This window comes from Ambystoma mexicanum, chromosome 1q (assembly GCF_040938575.1).
Source record: "Ambystoma mexicanum isolate Mex_15411 chromosome 1q, UKY_AmexF1_1, whole genome shotgun sequence".
NCBI classification, from domain to species: Eukaryota; Metazoa; Chordata; class Amphibia; order Caudata; family Ambystomatidae; genus Ambystoma; species Ambystoma mexicanum.
In genome coordinates, this window is record NC_090922.1 from 969,536,154 (window position 1) to 969,558,816 (window position 22,663).

The following is a 22,663-nucleotide window of genomic DNA, read 5'->3' on the forward strand; positions in this document are numbered from 1 at the left end:
GTTTGCTTGCTTAAAATATACTCCCATTGGGAAATGAACGTACATTTTTTTCTCCCAAAAAATGTTTGAATCCCAAATTTAAAAAATAGGCAGTATAATACTCTCACTTCAAAATCTTATGTGGAGCACTGCCTCTAGGCAAGTAACATTGCCTTTGTGTATATAAGGAGATTATCCTAGCTGTAGCGTAGAGCAAGGTTGTACCATAAAGGTGTGGCCACAATGTGTTTTTCTAAAATGCAATAGCGAGTTCCTGGGCCAGACAAAAGTGTTTATGTGTTTATGCAAGGAGAAGTGGATGTTGCTGTATATAATTCTGGCTCACCTGTCTGAGATTGCCAGAGGCAAGGTAAGCTAGGGACAGTTCATGCCAGTCTGAATGGGATTCCTAGAATCTTGCGTAAACTCACACCGTGAAAGTTTTCCCCAGAAGAACATGCAGAGGATTTTTAAAAAAAATGTTTTATTGTGCATTTGGTTAATATTTACAACCTTTCACACAAGTCATGATAAGAATGTGAATTATGCACATTATTTCATTATATAAAACACAGACAATTGAATACATTAGGTACAAGGTAAAAAAAAAGTGTTTTTCCTTTCTTTTTAAAAATATTTTTACTTCAGGCATTTAAACCTCAGAGACCGAGATCAACAATTTTAACTAAGAATTCAATGGTTGCAATCAATACTTTTTTCATTCAGATTAAAAATTTGAATCCACAAATCCATCTTTGAGTTAGCAATATTTAATTTAAGGTCCAGCATTTCGAAGTAAAGATTTAGTTTGTCAAAGGCCCATTGCATTGCTATTGGTGTCTTGTCGAATATAATGACATTGTCTGCATAGTTCATATATGGTATCTTAGTCAGACCTAATGGAGGGGGGGTTTGGACGGATAGATTCCCAACACCGGGCCCACATCCATTATGTAGAAATTGCATAAGAAAGGTGCCAGGATCCACCCCTGACACAGTACTCTATTGGTAGCAACCCAAAAGGTACAGGACCTTTTAGCATCAAGTCTGACTCTGATTTCTGTGTCCCTATGTTGTGATACAAGGATATCTATAAGTTTACTCAGCAACCTTGCTTAGCTAGTTTTGTCCATGGTAACTCCTGATTTACACAATCAAATGCCTTACTTACGTATAAGAAAGCTAAATATAAAGCCTGTTTTTGGTCCCAAACCTGGGTGTTTAATAGCTTTAACAGAAAGCTGTTTAGGCCAGTCCCCACACCTTTCTTAAACGCAGGGTGGAATAAGTCCAGTTTATCTAGATATCAAGCACAGTTTAACAATTCCTGTAGAACCAGCTAAAGATATTGGCCTATAGTAGAGGAGCAAAAATCTATCCCCTCCTTTAAAGATCACCACCACTGTTGCAAATTTCCATGATTGAGGGAATCTTTCTCTTTGCTAACACATTGGCAAAGAAGGCTGTGATAATCTTTGCCAACAATTTTGGGTCAGACTTCAGTGTCATAACTGACAAATAATCTGGGCCAGGAGCATCCGAGCCCTAGCTAGAGCAAATAAGAGTCAGCAAATCGTCCATATCCCAGATAATTGCACCAGACCAGGACACCCTACAGTCGGCTGGACTGTGGGCTGAAATAGCCCTAAAATGCCATAACTAAAGGCCAGAGGTAGTGGGGGACTATGCCCCACACTAAAAGACCTGGTTTGAGATGATAACATGGGGAGAAAAATATAGTATTTAGAAATGCTGCCATATGTGGCATACCATGATGAGAAAGGGCATTTTTGAAAATTTGAGATTTCCATGTGCAAAAACCAGATCCAACCCCCTGTCCCTGTTAGATGATTGATGGGGTATCCTCCCTTGGCTTCCCAGAACACTCCCATTTTCTGTGGACCTATGGGCGGCAGATGGGTGGGGACCCCTGACCACTACCCTATCATTTCTGGGAGAAAGATAACAAATAGTGATGTCATTTGCCTTATAAATAGGTTACTCTGCCTACAATGAGGACACTCCCTACCATATCTTGAGGTGAACAGCTGCCAAAATATGGAACCATTCTTGCTGAATTGGGCCTAATTTTGGAGTGCAGCCAGGAGCTGGAGTAGGTGATTTGGAGGACACAGAGAGGCCTGGACTGACCCCTTGATTGTCCCTGCAGCGAAGCTCTGGCCCCCTTGATGACCATAAACCCCTTTTCACTTGTAAGTATCAACATCTCCAGCAATAGATTTAATCAGCCCTATATTCTTCAGCATTGCCATAGAGATTTCCCCATGGTCAAACCCCCAAAATCCTCTGTGTTTGTGTAATTCAGTCATTTTCCAATTGAAAGATATTTCACTTGTCTGTGCATTTTGGTAACTGTTCCCAGTAAAATCCTTTGTGTTTATGTAATTTAGTCATTTTGCCATTGAAAACATATTTCACTTGTCTGCACACAATAGTAATTGTTTCCATTTAAAATCCATTGTTTGCCTGTATATTGCTATTGTTTCCCATTGAAAGAATCCCAGTTGCTGGTGTAGATCCCTAGTATATTTTGTCTCGGTAAATCAATTAATTCCCACATTATTTCACAGGATTGGAATAGTTGGCATTTGAAACTGACTGTTCCTTCTCAGTGCCTTTGTGAGCCATTATAATTATAAAGTATTCACAATGAATTAAAGTCACTGCAAGATAAAAACAAACGCATCCCTGCGTTTAAATGGTGTTTTACAAATTGAAGTTCTATTTACATCTGTCATTGTAAACCCAAACCAATTTTGTTATTGTGAGTAATCCCTTTGCCCAAAGTCTACCTGTTATGTGCCTTTGACATTGTAACTGGACATGTTTTTTCCTATGTGCTTTTCCCATTGTTTAAAACGTGCCTGTCTTTTGCAGCATTAGAAAAAAGAGTGTGATTTCTATTTTCGTTTCTCTAAATATTTTGCTTAACCTTTGAAAAATCGTTTTTCCTAGTCTATCGCTCTTCCCTACCCGATTCTGAGCCCGGATTTCGAATTGCATTTCCTTCTCATTTCATTGCCTAGAGCTTGCCTGCCCTTCACACCCATAGAAATATGAGTGCCATTTGCATTTTCCTTTTCCTGGAAATTTTGTTTAACCTATTTAAAACCTATCCATCTTCCCCTACTGTACTCTGATAACAGGTTTACAATTGCATTCCCTTTTTATTTTTTTATATATTGCATGTATTAGAATTGAGTTTTCTATGATGCGCTAGCTAGTCAGTTCTGAATTCCTATTTGTGTCTAGTCCAAGCTGCACGAAGAACCTTTGCGAGATATCCCATAGCAGTTGTCCAAATAAAGTGAAAACCCATTTTTCCTGGTGTAGAAAACAAAATTGTCCCATTCATTGCTGACATCTTAGTGTTTCTTAAAACTACATTGAAAATCCGAGTTTAACGTGGTGTTACAAGTTTGAGCTGTCTTGATGTGCTAATTGACAAAGAATACTCTGAAGTCTGTACTACCACACCTTGGTGGTTCTTGTAATTGTTCACTGAATTTTACCATTAAATCATAAATTAATAAATATTCATTGATAACTCACCGGCCTGGTTCCTGGTCTACTGTGACTCGGGGTGCATGTGGAGTTTGGGTGCGAGACGGGTTGGAGGCCCCCTTAAACAAAGAATTGGGATTGTAAAAATAAATGTGCACCACACTACGTGCAGGGGAAAGTGATCCCTGACTAGCGTGTGCTGAATCATATATCGTGACAGAACATACTTCGTTATCAGCCTTATATTGATTGATTAATTGTTTATTTGTATAGTACCCACACACACATGTGTTTCAAAGTGCGTCAAGGCAAGGGACGGAGCAAGGGAAAATACAGGCCATGGGACAATAAGAATGTGAAATTAACTATCGTACCAGGCCTGGCAACATTTGAGATAGTGCAAGAGCTGTGACAATGATAAGGAGGGGGCTGAGGGGGGTAGGAGATGAGAACAGACAAATGACTATCATACTAAGCCTGATGACATTTCTGGTATCCCTGAGATTGATAAGAGGTGAGGGGTGGAGGAGGAGGGAGGAGGATAGGAACAAAACAAGCAACTATCGTCCTAGACCTGACAACATTTCAGGTAGTGTTGGAGGGGCAGGGGGAGGAAAAAACAAAGGGGGCGTAACAAACAATCTACTATCGTACTAGTTTCATTGGCTTTGGTTAGGGATATCAGCTTAGAGTGCTCTGCGGCCTCTTCTATTCGATAGGTTTTGCTGTGTCGCATGCGCATGAATCCAAACAGAGAAATTATTCCCCAACTCTGTGATAATTCAGTCTAAACAGATCTTTCACACCAAAACTTATGAAAGCAAACCTTTCTCAGATTTCTATTTGTTAAGATTCTTATTTGTGAGACACATGCTTCGGCATGTCATGTGCCTTTTTCAAATCAGGGCAATATATGTTACATTGTCACATATTCTGATTACCAAAATGAACAGTATAGTCATGTAAATGTTGCTTTTAGGTACATTATACCAAAAGAAATAACCATTGTGGAAAATAACAAATAATATATATCAATAAATCAAAATAAAATAAAACCACAGAAATGAGAGGATGTGGAACGGGGAGGATGTTTAGGGGTCAGTTGAAAACGACATACAAAAAGAAAAAAGTCAGAAAAATGTACATTTCAAAATTGACATGTATACAAAATCGGCTGAATTTACGTGTTTAATTCTCTCATTTAAGAAAGTATTTTAATTAATTTAGATGCATTCTCTTTATTTAAAATCCCCTTGTATATCTTTGTGCTTATTAATGCCAATCTGTGGCATGCTTCATTTGTCTTCTCTATTTGGTGTGCATTCGTGAACAAAAACCCTTCAATGATTGGCTTGGTTGTTGGTCCAGTGCATAGGATAGATGCCTTAGACATCGGTCTAATAGGAAAGGGATTTGATGTTTTCCTCTTACCCTTTCTCTTCTTCCTTGCATGTCCAAGTCTTGAGTTCATAGTCGTCTATCTGTCGTAAATCCAGGCTTTACTCCCTCCTATAATGTGTTAAAAAAGCTTTTAGTTTGCCAACAGCACACAGTTTTGTAAGGTTAGTAAAAATACAAGTTCAAATCAAACTGTCATTTAACTAGTTGCCAACGCATTGCAAAATTCGTTGTTACCTTAGGTCTTGTGCGTTGTATCTCACATATTATTTTTGATTATCCTCTGCTTGAATTATAATCAATGCGGTTTTGCTAAATCATGTACATATCAATGCCGTTTCTTGGTCGCTTAAGATTCAGAAATTAGCATTGCCATTGACCGTAAACGCAAACAACCATTGCACCTATGGTCAATGGCAATACTCATTTCTGAATTATTTTATTTTATTTTGATTTATTGATATATATTATTTGTTTTTTTCCAAAATGGTCATTTCTTTTGGTATATTGTACCTAATGGCAACATGTATATGACTGTACTGTTCATTTTGTTAATCAGAATATGTGACAACGTAACATATATTGCCCTGATTTGAAAAAGCACGACATGCCGAAAAACGTGTCTCACAAAGGGCAATCCTATGGGAGTTTCAATAAGAATCTTAACAAATAAAACCTGAGGAAGGTTTCCTTTCAAAACTACTGGCACAGTTTTTGTGTGAAAGATATGTTTTGACTTACTATTGTACTAAGTCAGACGACACTTCAGATAGAGTAAGTGCATGGTAATAAAGTAAGGGGAGGCGGGAGAGGAAAAAAAGAAAGGGATAGGAGGGAAGGATGAGAGAAGAAGAGACAAGGCGGCAAAGAACAGTGTTGTAGAGGAACAGCATACAACAGGGGGGACGAAGGAAAGCTGGCAGGCATACAGGCTTCACATGCATACAGGGGGGGATAATATACCACAGGCAGGCTTCACATTCATCATAGTTTTGAATGCCAACTATTCCAATCTTGTGAAATAATGTGCAAATTAATTACTTTACTGAAAAATATACTATTGATCTACACAAGCAACGGGAGATTCTTTCAATGGGAAATGACAGAAATGCACGGGCAAACAACAGATTTTCGATGGAAACAATTACTACAATGCACAGGCAAGTGACATTATTTTCAATGGGAAAATTACTGAATTAACCAAACACAAAGGGCCTGATTCACAGAAGTGCTTTATAATGGCACAATCCCATAGGAAAACTCTCTATGACTCAGTCCCAAAGGATTTTCACTGGGAACAATTATCACAATGCACAGAAAAGTGAAATATCTTTAAATGGAAAATTACTGAATTACACAAACAAAGAACATAGGGGATTTTCCATGCGGTATCTCTATGGCAATGCTGAAAAGATAGGGATTATTTAATCTTGCTGGGGATGTATATACTTACAAGAGAGGGCTTGATGGACATCAAGGGAGCACTAGGGCCTGACTCCAGGGGCAATCAAGGGGTCAGTCAAGGCCTCTATCTGTCCTCCAAAAGAGTCCTGATACAGCAACTACAGCTCCTGGCTGCTCTCCAAGAGTTAGGCCCAACTATGCAAGGATGTTCCAAATTTCATCAGCCTCACACCTCGAGATCTGGTAGGGAGGTTCCTGATTTGAGGTAGAGTGATTTATGAATATAGCAAATGACATCAAAGATGTGTCATCTTTCTCGCGAAAGTGATAGGGCAGTGGGCAAGGGTTCCCTCCCATCTGCAGGCTGATAGGTCCAAAGAAAGTGGGTTTGTTTTGAGAAGCCAAGGGAGGATACTCCATCCATCATCTAACTTAGACAAGGGGTTGGGTATGGCTTTTTGCACATGTAAATCTCACTTATGACAAATGCCCTCTCTCATCATATTTCGACATATATGTCAGCATATTTGAATACTCCATAGTTTCAGGGAATCACATAAACAGTATTTTCTCGTTTACTCCAGAACTATATTAATGAAAAATCTGACACTCTGTGGGTGGAATATGAATAACATTTTACACATTTCTTCTAATTCCATGGTTCCTACAGTTATACAGAGATCACCACCCAGTTTTCCCCGGTAACTTGTTGCGTGTTGGTGTCACAAAAATCTATTTTGGCTCGCCAGAAGCAGGACATTGACAGCTTTTCAGAAATCCAAACATGAACCGTGTACAATTAATATTTCCCAAGTTATCCTCTAAACAACATATCTCTCATTCTGTGCACTGGATATGAAGCTCCGCCTCCACCCATAGAAGAGACCTGGTTTTAGCTCTGAAATCAAGAGGGAGGCTTTTGTTTATAGTATCACAGAGCTTCAAAGGGCTGATGGACAGTTGTATGATGGCCTAAGTGGTTTTAGTCATAAAACATGGGGTATAGGAGAATTCTTTAGCTCGTCGCCCTGAAAACAGGGCCTCTGGAATTCAGTTTCAGACTTGAAGAACCCACAGCAGAAACAAAATCAAGACTTTGAATTTTCCCCCCACTGCAAGCATTTTAATCTTAAATCCCCTCTTAAAATTGTGCAATTTCAACATGCAAGGTCCTCTCACAGTGTTTACCTGCAAACGGTGCTGACAGAGGGGCAACATACATATATGTGTTAAGACTTTAGCTGCACCTTTGAATGCTTAAAGTGTTACTGTTAAAGGCACAATGGCAACGCTATTGGGAAAAGTTCCAGCCGTGACACCTTTCATTCTGTTACAGTTTAACATTTCCTTGTAGATTCTTGTAGCTTTTAAGTGACTTCAATCTAGCAATCCCACTAAGTCAATGCCTAGTCTGGAATGCCCAATGGAAGCCCTTATTTATATATTTTTATGTCAAGTTCTTAAATCTGGATGATGAACCCTTATATAACGCCCCTCTCTTTGAATCCCCCTGATCCCACTGAGCCAAGAAGTAGTTTGTTTTGCAAATTAAAAGGTTTATTGGAAAAATTAAACAATATCTATATCACACTTTTATGAATAAATTAATACTTGATAGCACGCTTATGAATATGACAGTGATCAACACTGGATAATATTACAGTAGCACAATTCTTTAATTACTTAGGAGTTGGTATAGAAAGGATAAGGTAGCAGAGAATACTTTGTATGGTTTCAATGAAAAGCACTGATGGAAAGAATGCAGCGCAGAAATAAACTGATATGGTTTCAACAATAGATAAGATGATCACTTTTTCCCTTGTGACAATTCACTCCCCGCCCTTATGCAATAGAAAGAGATGGAAAGAAGAGCACACAGTTTTCAGGAATACAATCAAATGCAGTTCAAATTCCAGTTCCCACCAGCATGCTTAGAGAAAACAGTGATGATTTAAACAGGCAAAAATACTTTTAATTGTGATTTACAATAAAGTGAAAACTATGCTAAAAATGATTTTAATTCCCTATAGGAGATTCAGGGTAGGTGATAACTACTTTGAATTAGTTCAGGTCAACACTAGCAATGATTCAGTAATGATTAACAGGTTGAAAACGAATTTCAGCAGTGGAAAGCAAGAAGCAGCTATTTTTACAAGTGGTGAAATTGAGCTAGCTTACAATTCACGGCAATTTTTCCGAGTGCGTCGATCGCGATCACGGAAAAACTATAATACGGTTCAAAAGATACAAACGTTTTTGTGGAGGTACATTTTCAGAAATGAAGTCAAGATTTCAGAATGACAGATGACACTTTTGCAGCTTTGAAATCACAGAATGGACACAAGATTTCTATGCAGTTCTGGACAGGTTGAAATGGTTTGAATAAGATTACTTTAAACTAAGAGATGGGTTCTGGACAGTTCTAGATACTCACTCCTAGTTTTGGAAGGGAATGGACCTCGTTACAGATCTGGTCAGGTTTGGGCTGTGGTTTTCTCGCCACGGGACGGTTTCTGGCACTGGTTCTGCTCACAGCGGTCTGGTCTGGGTCTGCTATCGGCACTGCACAGCGGTCTGGTCTGGAAACAGCTCTGCTTTCTGGGTCTGGATATGGATCTAGCCAGAATCAAACAGCTCACCCGGCTGTTGAATAGTTTGGTTAGGTTGCTGGATTCTGAGGCCTGCTGAGAAGGATTCAGCTTTTGTTTCAGGCCTCCCTGCTTCAAGTTCTGGACTCTATCTGGAGTCTAAGTTCTGGATATGGTCAGGCAGCGTGCTGCGCAGAAATCGATTAAAGAGTGGAAGATGAATGTCCCTATCTGTGTCTCAGTGGTTCTTTTTATGTCTTTTGAAAGTGGGTGGGAAGGCTGACTTTCTATGCCCAACACTCTGAGGATCCTGATAGGTTAAAGGATTTGCTGTAACCTGACTGGAGAAGGGAATTGTGAGTCAGAATGAGTCATAAGGTATCATCTTTAGGGCTCAAGGAAAGGACACTCCCCTTTGTGTCCGTACAGCATATCTTCTTTTTCATAAAACACATAATTACAAGATACACAACTTGTTAATATTACCTAAATTGCATGACAGATTGCTTAAGGTACAGTTCGGTTCAAGTCACATGTTTCTACAAGCTTGGGTTCAGAAATGACAACATTTGCGCTTTTAGTGGGTTTTACCATATTGGTTTTTCATCAAATCTGACACACCCTCTCTGGGCATATTACAGTAAGTTTTGAGGTCTCTAGCATAAACACAGACGTTACAATATTACTAATTACCCTGCTTGGCCTCAGAACATCCCACAATGTCCAGCTTAGTCTCAAATCGTGGGTGCATTTTTCATATTAAGAATCCCAAAATTGTACATTTCTGTCAACTTGATACAATATTTTATAAGCAATTTAATAAAACATACATTTGCCTCCACTGCAGTACACCCATTGGTTTGTCCCCGCTCCTAGAAACTTGGCTTGACTCAGAGATCAGATGTCTTGCCTTCCCCCAGAGCAGTGTTGACAGTTCACACCCAAAATCAGCATACCCTATTCAGCTGAAGGAATCCTTTGTCTGGTTTTTCCTGCTAGCAGGACATCAGTCCAGGGTGCCACTCTCCATTTGATTAACAGAACCTTGTGATTTCCTGCCTTCTTGCTAGAATGACCAGGTGTGAAGACTTCTCATGGTCAAGCAAGCCTTTGAAGTCCCAGCCAACTCAGGTTCACTGTTTAGCTCCTGAAATACAAGTCTCCTGTCAGAATTTAGATCGCTAGCGCCGGTCAGTGGCGGGCACCGGTATTGCACCCATTTTTGACAGCTGCCTTAAATTAATACATTTCAAAAAGGGGATTTTACTTGATAGCATATGATCCTTGCTAACATTGTATTGATGTGGATTCTGCAGTAGAGTAATGTAGAACACCCAACCAGAAGTTGGATTTTTTTGGTGGTTTCATGCCCATGATTTTAGCAATTTTGACAATCAAGAAAATGAATTGTTGAACAGCTCTGTATTCCTTTGTCTGCTTTTGTTCTGTGAGCAGCCAAAGGATGGGGCTGGCAATGGTCTCCTGTATTCACACTGACAGAGGCAAAATAAGATGGCAGCCTGTCTGTCAGATTCTCACTGCGCACTCTCTGGTGATTTCTGGCCAGCAGCATGCTTTCCGGCAGCCATTATGATGTTTCCCATGTCAGTAATGCACAATGATGTTGTATGGCTTGGATGCGTGGTTTTAAACATCCCACAAGCTTAAAGGATTCTTCTGTGATGAGCTCCTTATGAACAGAACTCCAGTTCATTTGTTGCACCTCTTGCACACATATTTAAGTAGCATATCTTTAATTGAAAGGGGAAAACAGATTTTTACATATAATGATTTCTGTCACAGTGGAAGCTCCTTTCTGCAGCGCATGCTTCCCCACAATCTTGACACTTTCATTTACATGCTGGACACCATAAGTGAGAGACAGAGAGTCAAAGGCTACTCCTGTTCAGATACACAAAAAAGCTAGGTTAGGGATGCAGCATGGACTAGATGTACCAAATACTAGCCGGAAGGCAAGTCACAAAAGGAGAGGATTATGAACCCATGGGGAAGATACTTTAATTAAGATCAGACATACATCTACAAAGTTATAGGCCTATAGCTCAACAGGAGACCTTAAAAACATAGACATAAACCAAGAGAGAAAAGGTACATTTACACAATTAGCTACACATTTTTTAGAGGGTTAGTGGCATATTTATTTGTGCATTTTCATGTACTACTCTGCAATAGTTGTACGCAATTGTTGTCGACACAATGAACAGTTGGTGTTTCTAGTTCGGAACACAAGTAGCCGACAGATGTTGCTAGGTGAAAGCCTGTTGTTTGAAGGGACTGAACTGTCATCAGGACAGTATTGATGTAAAAGATATTGTGATGTACCTGTAGAAGAAGAATGACATGGAGTGTGTCAAAGGAGAGTGACCTGGGGATCGACTCGGAGTAGAAGAAGAAAGGGGTGCTGCAGGTCCAGGACCTACCTTGGAGGTGTCATCTCATGACGAGGATTGGATAAAGAAACACAGGCCAAAAGCCTTATGAATTGATAGATGATCCTGCTGTGGCTAGGATCTAAAAAGGAAAGCGCGTAGTTGTCTAGTGATCGATCTAGAATGAAAGCAACTAGGTCTTCATCAGTGCGGTATGGAACATACCTTCACGGGAGATTCTTAAAACCTGGTAAGGATGGTGTTGGTATATTGACAGGTGTAGTGGATTGGTCACTACGCTAATGGACAAAAAACAGCATTAGGACGTCCTCTGGTACCTCAATGGAAGAATGGAGTCATGTACTATGCATCTTTGTGGTAGCGTTGTTTTAGTGCCTAATGGCAACATGAGCTCTAGTGTGCCGGTGAAGGCCAGTGTGGTGGAGAGATGTCTGATTATATCAAATGGGAGGCCAAGGAAATGGCTGTGGCTGTGTGGAGAGATGCATAGAAGTGGTGGTCTCAAAATACTAAATAACGTCTCGGACCCAGGGATAAAAATGCTAAGACTCTTGGTGTGGGGAAGGGCCGTGTGGTATAGTACAAGGTCATGCGTGGCTTAAAATGGCTCACATCAGTGGTGGCGATTTCAGAGTGATAGTAAATCATTACAGGATGCTTGGACCCTGGAGGAAAAGAGGGATTCCAAGGCGCTCGGACCCCAAAGGGGGGCTCCCGAAGTGCGGGTGACAGAGTGCCGGGCTACACAGCACGTAGGTGGCCGCTCACGGTTTATCTGGTCAGGAGAGAGGAACTGTAGCGTATTCGGCTCGCAGATAGCATTCTTCACGCATGCCTGTCGCATAAGAGAGGGAGCGTTAGTAAATAGAGAAAGCAGTTTGACTAATAATGCTTTATTGAGCTGCTTGTGCTGCAAAGGGAACTGTCAGGGTGCTCGTGTGTGAAAAACGGGTCAAGGTGTACCACACAAGTTATTTCAGAGACAAATATTGTACCAGTCGAGTAGTTTAAACCTGCTGTTGTGACTATATCAGAAAATGGCTAAAAACTGAAACTATGTAAAAAAATGATTTATGCAGTTGTCATTAAAAGAGTATTTATGGTATAGTATGCAGCACAATTTTCTTTTTGGGCTAGTCTGACAATAATACAGGTGAATGATTGCTGATAGTATGTCACTCAGTTTCTACAATTTTTCTTGGAGTATCACACTGATATAAGTTAGTGCTGGTTTATAGTGTGACCCGGGAAGGCAAGTCTATAGTCGTCTTACTGAAACAAGTGCAACACAATGTGAAAACAGGTGATCTTGTTATTAAAGAGTCCATTAGGTACCATCTCGCAGGATCTTCTTTCATGTGACAGAACATGACGACAAAGTTTACACAGTTAGCAACTGGTGTGAATATGCATTTAGCAAACAGGTCTTTTTTCATGTGACAACAACATGACCACAAGGTTTACACAGTCAGCAACTGGTGTGTGAGTATGCATTTAGCCAACAGGTCTGGATAGTTTGGCTATAATATAGGTTGACACTGGCTTATAGTGTAACATGGAGGAGGTGGAACAAATACAATAGAAATGTGAAGATGTTGATATAGTTAATGGAGAAATACCCATGAGGTATCATCCCAGGGTGGTCATGGCTGTGGCACAAGATGGCAATTTTACAAAGCAGTGTCTTAGTATGCATTTAGCATGTAGGATGGCATTGCATGGTGGGATAGTGCACAGAAGGTACTGGTGACCGTAGGGGATCACTTAAAGAAGAGATTCCATTCAATTGACACATTCAGACCTTGTTTTACTGAGTTTAAACAGTAGATCCATTGTTGTTCTAGTTTACGAAGGGCTAAGCGTCTGTTCCCATCTCTGAAAGGGTTTTTCGCTGTCTGGAGGATAAACCAAAAGATGTCGTTGTGGCTGAGGTTTTTAGCTTCAAAATGGGCCACCATGGGTTTGTCTGGTACTGCATTTTTGATGCACGATCTGTGTTCACAGATCCATTGTCTGATTTCACATTTGCATTTGCCTAAATATAGGAGTTTACATGGGCATTGGATGGCATAGATTGACCATTTACTCCTGCAGTTTGTGAAGGTGTTGAATGTCCAGATTTTTCCATTCAGATCAATGTTTTTCATACCACAGGGTATGTTTGAGATTGAGATATTTCATCAGATGCAGATGGAGTAGCTGGCAAATTAATTGTGCCTACACAGTGTGGACATTCCTGCCCTTCATCAGACCTGAGAGCAACATCACTGGACAAGGCTGAGACACTTGGAACCATAGAGGTTTCTGTCATGGGTGGTAATAAACCCAGGGAACCATCAGCAGGGCCATGCTGAGCTGACAGCATGCTGCGAAAAACGGCCACCATAATCGAATGAACAGGAGGGGATGCACTCTTTTTAAGTCCTCCTCAGCGCTAGTGAGGTTCAAAGTCCCTGGTCCCGCAGTCACCTCACAGCAGCTGTAGCTTACTTGCTGCGACCCTTACAGGGCCCAGGGCACAAACTAAGCTGTTCCCAAGGTGAAAAGTCTCTTCCTCCTCCAGCCTTTTCATTAGGCTATAAAAGTCATGGGAGAAATAGACGGCCGGCAGAGGGATATAGGAAAGCAAAAAAACAGCAGACCCACACTCCTGGCGCCCGATCGCCGTCTGCTACAACCCGGCAGAATTGCAGATAACAAAAGCGCTTACCCCTGAGGCAGCCTTGCACGCCTGACGAGAATTTGCCATCACGCTTCCTTAGGAGACCAAAGCAGTCCAGGAGACAGTCATTTAGCGGGACGAGTACATGGCAGATTATCTAGCAGCAGTCAAAGCACTGCAACACAGACTGCAAAGACTGCTCAACTCAGCTCCCAACTCTGCGCAGATAATATATCTGATTTGCACCAATGATAGGGTGTCTGCTAAAATGTTTAACCCGATAGTTATCAATGTGGAATCTGGGCCTTTCCCTCACCACACCTTTCCATAAATAAGATACCAGAACTGAAGATGGAGAGTGAAAACCCTGAAAAGGAACCCTCAAACCATCCAATACTTCCTCCACATAGAGCTATGTCAGGAACAATCTGGGACTGGAACTGTTAGCTTCTACTGTGAGACCATAACCAGAGATCATCTATCTTGTCTCATCAGGACCAGCAGGGCTTCATTGTTATTTTCTTGTATTAAAATCCTCTGATCCTGGAAATTAATCTGAATGCTAAAGGGTAATGTGGATGAACAGTGAAGCCCGAGAGAGCCAGCAAACTGCAGCTGCAAAGGCTGAACCCAGGTTTAGGTTGTGAGTGCACCAGAACATTGCACCATTACGTCCACTAGAACCTAAAGAACAATGTATTACTTAGTGCCACCACCTCTTGGTTCCCATACTTCCTCAAGAGTGAATTATCCCTGCTTTTCGACACTGGGAGCAATCTGTGCCCATATGAATAACACACTGCTGCTGGAATCTTGTCTCAGCTGGACCAGAAGGAATACTGATTTCAAGCTGACTGCATATAATCTCTGCCTCGAATGATCACATCAGTGGCAAAACCTGATGCAACCAGGCTACCAGTGTCCTTAACGATAATACTACAAATGTCACTGGCCCTAAAGTTCTAAGTGTCAGATCTGAGCTGGAAGCTGCTTAATCTGCTGATCTACAATGAACATACCGAAGCATTTGACAGCTGGAACCCAACAATATGTGAAGAGTACTAAACGGGGCACCATCCTTGTCACTCTGCAGCTTTCAACCCAAACTTGTAACTTTCCATCTAGGTCTTGACCTTGGACATCAGGATGGGACTGCACAGCAACAGACTTCAACAGGGCAGACATCCAAGGACCACATGGTAGTAGCACCACATATGTTAAGCTAGTTCAGCATCAATATCACCATACCCTCAGCCAGAAGCCTACGAGAGTACCACTTCAAAAATAAGATGGACATAGTATTGGAAAACTGGAACAAAAAATGTATACTATTGACAGCACACACATTATGCTCTATTAAAATCTGTCTTGATTTCTCACATTGTTACTCAACAACAGGCCACAGTCATGCGTAACACTCCCAAACATTATTTAATTCAAAGGACCATGATGAAAATTGCCACACATCTGCATACCGTAACAATATTCTGGGAGATAGGTGGTAACTGTTCTGTATATTATCTTAGTAAATGTAGCACACAAGTAGATAATAGATGTCACACTCCCAGTGCAAAAGATCTTCATAAAATTTTATATGGCTACATTTGAATACTAAATCACATTGCAGAGATTTTAATCTGGTACAGACCCACCCCACAATCCCAAGGACAAGAAACAGTCTATGCATAAACAATATGTATTTTTTTACATAAATGAATCACAGCCTTTATGTAGGTGAATTCATAACAAGACATTAAATACACATCTCGGCCTGCATGTGTAGTACACACCTCAGCCTGCATGCGTAGGTCGCTATTTATATTATACATGCATTCCAAGCCACAACACCACCATTCATATTATGTCTCGCAATTCTAATCCTAAGTGGCACAAAGCCACCTCTTTACAGCATTACATTCTATGGCCACAACGCCTCTTATCAGCCAGTGCATTAAGACTCTTCAATTACATTGACTCAAACCAAATACAGTCAGTACACAGCAAATCAAGCACATTGCAATTTCTCTAGTATCAGAAACAAGTGTTGGTAGAGAAAAGCTGCATCGATAAATTACATTTATATACACATATTCACCTCACTTTACCCTCCTGTATGAGTTTGAGATTGTGAATTTCTAAGCCATGCACAGGCAATTTAAATGTAGGATAAAATGTATTGGATTAGGTGTACGGGTTTGAGTTATGAGAACAACACTATCAACAAAGAGGGCACCATATGTCACTTGACTCACCCAAACAGAAGAATGGATTTTAGAATTACTTTGAACAGAGATGAGTGTTCTTATGCTTTAAATTCACACATATATTTCTAAGGACAGGGACATACAAACCCCCTTCTCGTTTCCCAATATCCTATTCACATATCTCTGGCTTCCAGAGGCCAACGTTCCTCATCTGGCAATGCAGCTTCCAGATTGGTTCATTGTCTGGATTGTTGCATAGACTCGTGTAAACACAATTGTAACAGGACCCAATTTATAGTGCATACGACATAGACATTCAATAAGTGTTCTTGGAAGGAAACCTTGCTCGGCACTTAAGTAAACTTGCAATTCACATTACAATGCCCCTTCTTTCTATTGGAAAATGGCATCTCCCAGTGGTGCCTCTAAACCACCCACACTCACAACTTTGCATAACAAAGTTAACGGGCTAATCTAATGCTGATCCTTATTTTCTAACAGTTCTTTTAACACATGGAACTGGCTCCAGTTAGGGAGATGGTCCTCCGGTCTCTGGTACTTCGACACAAGTGAAGTCTGCTATCATATGTTTCAATTCAATTTCCCTCGTTGGAAAGGCTCCTCTTTCCCAGATATTCTCAGTTCCGTGCCACTCCAGTTGGACAAACTACTTTTTGTTCATAATCTAATGTGTGTGGCTGTCTGAGAGAGTCTGCCCTCCCTTGCCTTGCCCTGCATTTAACATTACATAATCTGCCAAATTCTCACGTGATGTTCCATCTTCCTGATTTGGCTAGTCTTTCCATTGGCTGGTTTAATAATCAGACACTCAATTAAATTGCATCCTTTAATGTCCATTGGATTGTTATTATTTATATTCATGTGACCTGAAAAATGGTGGGGTCCTAGGTACTCTTAATTTTCAAGGATGCAAAATCTGTGTTTTTCTTCCTAATTTAATATGGAAATACGTCAAATTACTGATGTACAGATTTTTGTAATCTTCTATCCTAGACGGCCGCTTAGACATGTGACACCTACTGATGGGATATTTATTTATGCATCTATACAGTGGGCCTCATTACGACCCTGGCGTTAACCAATGGCGCTATTAGCGCCATGGTTGACGCCGGTAAATTACCAACTCCGCCATGGTGAATGGCGGAATTACCACCCCATTCCAAGGTTGGCGGGGCGGTAATTTCCCATTCACCATGGGCCCTTCCCCATTCCCAATTTTGCCCCCATAGGGCTCAATGGGAATGGGGAAGGCGCTAATTACGGCACCGTAAATTACGGTGCCGTAATTAGCTTCTAGGTCCCTTTGCGGGTTGGTTTTTTAACGCCTGCTAAAAGCAGGCGTTAAAGTGCAACCCGTAAGGGGACCTCGTAATCAGGCGTTAAGGGTTTAACGGCGCCAACACCTTTTACGGCACCGTTAACCCCTTAACACCTGGGTTGTAATGAGGCCCATTGTCAAATATTGTATACATTTTCATAATTGTGGGATATTAGTCTTTGATATCTAATTGATATCTAAGTAAACAGTTATGTCTGATATCTAATTGACATCTAATTAAACAGTTATGTCTGATCTTCACAAAACACTTGGTCCCACACAGCGATCGCTGAACTATGTTATTTCTTGTTTTATTTTGTTATGTAGTTTGGATTCATTCCGATTGTGTAGAGTGAGTTTTAGTAAGTGTAGTTGTTAGTTGTATTGAGCAAGAGTGTATTGAGCAAGAGGACTGCCATGTTAAAATATACCATTGTTAAAGGCTGCAGATTTCGCCATTCTAGTATGCTAGGCCTCACTTTTAAGCTATGATGATTGTTTTATTCAATGTTTATTTCTGCTGTCAGGTAGAATGCTCCAAGTAGCCATGGTTAGGATGGAAAGGGATGCCAAACTGTTCCCAATTAATTGTTGCGAGGGAGAAAGTTCTCGGGGGCCTGAAATGTGGCTCGAGACAGCAGGTGCCATCCCAGATGATATTTGAATTAATACATAATGGTTGTGAAGTTCATATTGAGATACACAAAAAGCCCAGACAGAGATGTGACAAAATGAAGGAGTAGGTTGTAAACACAGCACACCCATTGAGAGCAGGGCTTATGGTTCAGAGGTAAAAGTACCTTAGTAAAATGAAAACATAGAAGGAATTACTTTCCAGGAGCTGGACCACACAGGCTTTTTCTTAAAGCTATTCATTGTGAGAAGATAACTAGAAGGTCAGATTCAGAACTGGGTTCATGTCTTGAGACAGGAGTTGCAGGTACAAGGTGTGGAAGACCAGAGGGCCAATCATGGGGAAGGGATAGTAGTGTTCCATGGTATGCAACAACGTTTTGGCCTCACTGATTTCCACTCACTATATAATTGTTCAGTTCCAGTGGGTTGTATAGCCTGAGCTGTCTCAGGTGTCACTGTCCAATTAGGACAGACCTTGTTTATTTATAAGTTACACCATGAATAATGACAACCAATGGCAACTCTGTTTTTTCTGCTAACTAGGAAATATTGGTGTGCAGTGATAAAATTGCAGCAAAAATATTGCCTGTAAAAATAATTGTGGCAAAAATGCTGTGGTTTGAGCCGTTAAAGGTGTACCCATTACACCATTTAAAGGGAGCAGGGGTTGCGTGCGGGGGTTCCCCCGCTCCCCTTATATGGTATAATTGGTCCAGGGTTTGCAAGGGTGTCCCTCGCATCCTTTACATGGTTTGCGGTGTCAAAACCACAGCATTTTTGCCACAACATTTTGTGTTCACCACCATTTTTGCCGTGATTATAACATATGGAAATGAAAATATGTGGGTGGTATTTTCAATGGTCATGAGTAGGGAAATCGTGAATCAGAACGTTAAATGAATAGTATTCTTTAGGGATTTGATGACGAACAGCAAATTGAAATGTCAGAATTAGACTGTTGAATTTAGAGAATATGTTAATTTTGTGCTTTTTTTGCCTTAAATATTGTAGCCCGGAATGGGGTTAGATGTTTTCCATTTCAATTCCACAGAGCTGTCCACTTCTCCTGGACGTATATGCAAATAAAGAGCTGTTTATTTTTGGGATTACCTTTGGGGGACAGCACCTTTACATATGGAGGCCCCAGCAGGATCTCCAGTACCCCTGAAGAGCTCAGGGCACCCTGACGTACACCTTGGGGACACTGCAACGGCCTGCAGGGACAGGTTTTGTGTACACAACCGAGGCAAGCACATGCTAAATTGCCCAAGGTCTGCCTGATCCCTTAGGTGGGCCACTGACTGCCTCGAGTTGAGGTGGGAGACTCATCATCGAGGGAACTCAGAGTTGCTATATCATGAGAGTGTACTCTTGCATGAAAATGCAGTATTGTGGATTTTTTGGGCTTATTGTTGGCTTAATTATTCGTTTTAATTGATTAGTAGATAAAGTTGGATGGCAACTCCTCCGTTGGGGGGAAAAACGGTGTCATGTGGTATTGCATGCAGTTTTATTGAGATATTGAAAAGGAAATGATCTCTTCCGTTGTGTGGAAAGATTACGTCATAAGTAAAATAGAGTAGTGAATTGATGTGGGATCTCCCCTTATAAGGGGAAGGACAGCACTACTAGAAGTAGAAAGGAATCCCTCCGTCCCTTTGTGGGAGGGGCGAGAGGAAGATGTTGTAAATATTATTGGTTGAATTTTTGTTGGAGTGGCATATTTAGAGGTTTTTTGTATGTTAATATGTGGATGATTTGGTTGAGATGAGGAATGTGTAAGTAAGAATAGTGGAAATTGCTGTGGAAGTACGGGTATATTTGGGGAGGAAAAGAAAAACCAGTTTATAATTGGATTTTTTGCAAATTGGTTTAATTGTGGGGATGCATTCAGCCAAACTATTGTTGGGAAGAATTTGATTTTTGAAAATTCGTTTATTGGTGGGATGTAAAAGGTTTTGATCACACAGCACTGCCGGAACAGTGTCAACACATATTTAGTAGGGAGCGATGAGTCTTATTGGTATTATGGAAACTTCCTCAGTATAGGGATACAATTTTGAATTACCATATAGGGTTGGTACAGGGGGCAGCAGGAAACATGTTTAAACAGTGAAACAGTTTTATTAAACATGTACACATACCTATTGTAAAAACACAAAGGAAAAAGGCTGATGAGTAGACAAAGCATATTAGAATTGTGGAAAATGTTTGAGGAAGAAGAGGCCCCAAATGATGAGGTAGTTAAAAGTAATAAGAAGGTTATGGTCTTCCAATCCAACCCTGCCCCCTCATGGGTTATTTCCTCTACAGCCCGCTGTAGGATATACCAATCCCTGTTATACACCTGTATATGACAATAAAAGAGGGCCGACAAAGAAATCTGCAGGGGCTATTAGAAAAACATCAACAGACACAGTTAGGAATACCATGCCAAACACTGTTAAGAACCCAGTACTTTTAGAAATATGGTAACACATGAGGAGGCAGATATACAAAGTGTTGAAAGGAGAAGAGGAAGAGCTTACAAGAACAATGCAAGAGCAGGAGGAGGGGCAGTGCCCAGCGATAGCAACAGATAAGTGGACACAAGGGACAAATATTTTTAAACTTGAGAGTAAACCTGTCAGAGAACTTCCTACCACAGAAGAAGTGGGGAGCAACTCAATGTACAGTGATGCACAGGCAGAAAGCGATGATGGTGGAGGTGTAACAGAAGAAGCAGGAGTCAGGATATTTTGGGAGGACAGGAGTAGGATACCATCATGATCCAGGGTGTTTAGGAAAAGGCCCACCAAAATAGCTGTAGTAAGTACCAAGAACGAAGAGGAGACATTGCAGCACCAAATGCAAGGGAACCGCTCCCTCTATTACAGAAAGGTAGAGTGGGGCCACAGTACTTACCTTGGCCAAAAACTGACAATGAAAATTGAATGATCAAATTGCCATCCCTCACAGCAGGGGCAGCAAGTGGATGTACGCCATCGAGAAAGCGATAGCAGGGATTACCCTGGCTGTAGGGGATATGAAAATCTTGTTTGCATCTTAATTGGGTGAGCTGGCAGAAACACTTTGGACAAAGGCAGGATATGACAGGGTGACTTTGAACAGTAATGACCATGACGGCGTGCCATTCAATAACAGCAGATCACACAAATGAAGAATATTAAGGGAAATGCAACCAGATACATCTGACATGCAGTCTATCCTAGCTCGCACTATGGGACCAGATGAGGATCCTGCATAGTACAATCAGCAGATACATGAGATGTGGCGATTAGAGATGCGACAACCATGGGATATATTAATTGCCATTTTTTATCACATAGTTGTGAGAGTAGTCCCTGAAGCAATACCAGATCTGTGGACAGTTGTAGGAATTGTAATGAAAGGATGGGCCGAGATGCAAGCACACATAGTACACTATTGCAGAGCGAAACAGGAAAATGAAAAAAAAGCTAAATTGATCAAGCGCAGAAGACAGAGGTGAAATTGGTACAAAAGAAATTAGCTAAATTCAGCAGGGAAGGAGTGGTAATTACAAGTACCCGAGAGGGGCAACATGAGCACAGCTTTCAGCAGTGAAGGGGGAGTGGGATGGGGTATCCTGCACAAATGGCACAGGTAGGGTCTTTTCCACAGGGAGGGTATTTTCGACAAGCAAGGGGTGATGTTCAGAGAGGAAATGGGACTGGATTTGGATATGGAGGAGCAAGAACCAGGATCGGAGGACCGTGCTATATTTGTGGGAGAATGGGACACTTTGCACAAGAGTGCAAGAGCAGAAATCAATTACAGTATGATCCTGGTGGTATCCCTACATGCCAGGCTACAACATATCCCACACAGCTCGAGATGCAACCCCAACAGATGCAATTCCCATTTCCCCCAAATGTCCAAAATGTCCCACATCAGATGCCGCCAGTTGCCCACGCCCCACAGCAGGTACCCCCAGGTACCCAGATGCCGAGTTGCCCAAACTATACAGAGTACTGTCCAACAGTAGCAGTTTCCCAAATACCAACCATTTCATTCCTTCCAAGCACAAGTGCAAGACCCTTCTCAACAATGGGACAAAAATGTGTTACCCCAAGGTGCAGTACCATAATACACAGGAGTGGCAGTGATGAAAGGAAATTCATTCACATTCCAAGGTATAGACATGAATACACAATAGGTTAGCCCATAGGGGGCTCTGACATGCCACTTCCTTTCAGTAAATGCAGACCCAGAAGTGGAACCACAGGTTGCAGTGAAGATAGGTGACAAAACATGTGGATGTTTGGTCGACACCGGAGCTACCAAGTTTCGTATTGTGGAAGGAAGATTTTCTTTGTTGGATGACATAATAGACATGCCGGGATTCTCTGGGTCTATTGTAATGGATACTTTTACTGGAGATTTGTCTCTTACCATAGGCACGCAAGAAGTTGTAGCTCCCTTGTACTCAAAACAGACACCAATTAACATATTGGGCTTGCTCATGAGCAAACTAAACACAACAATTTTGTTTTTCG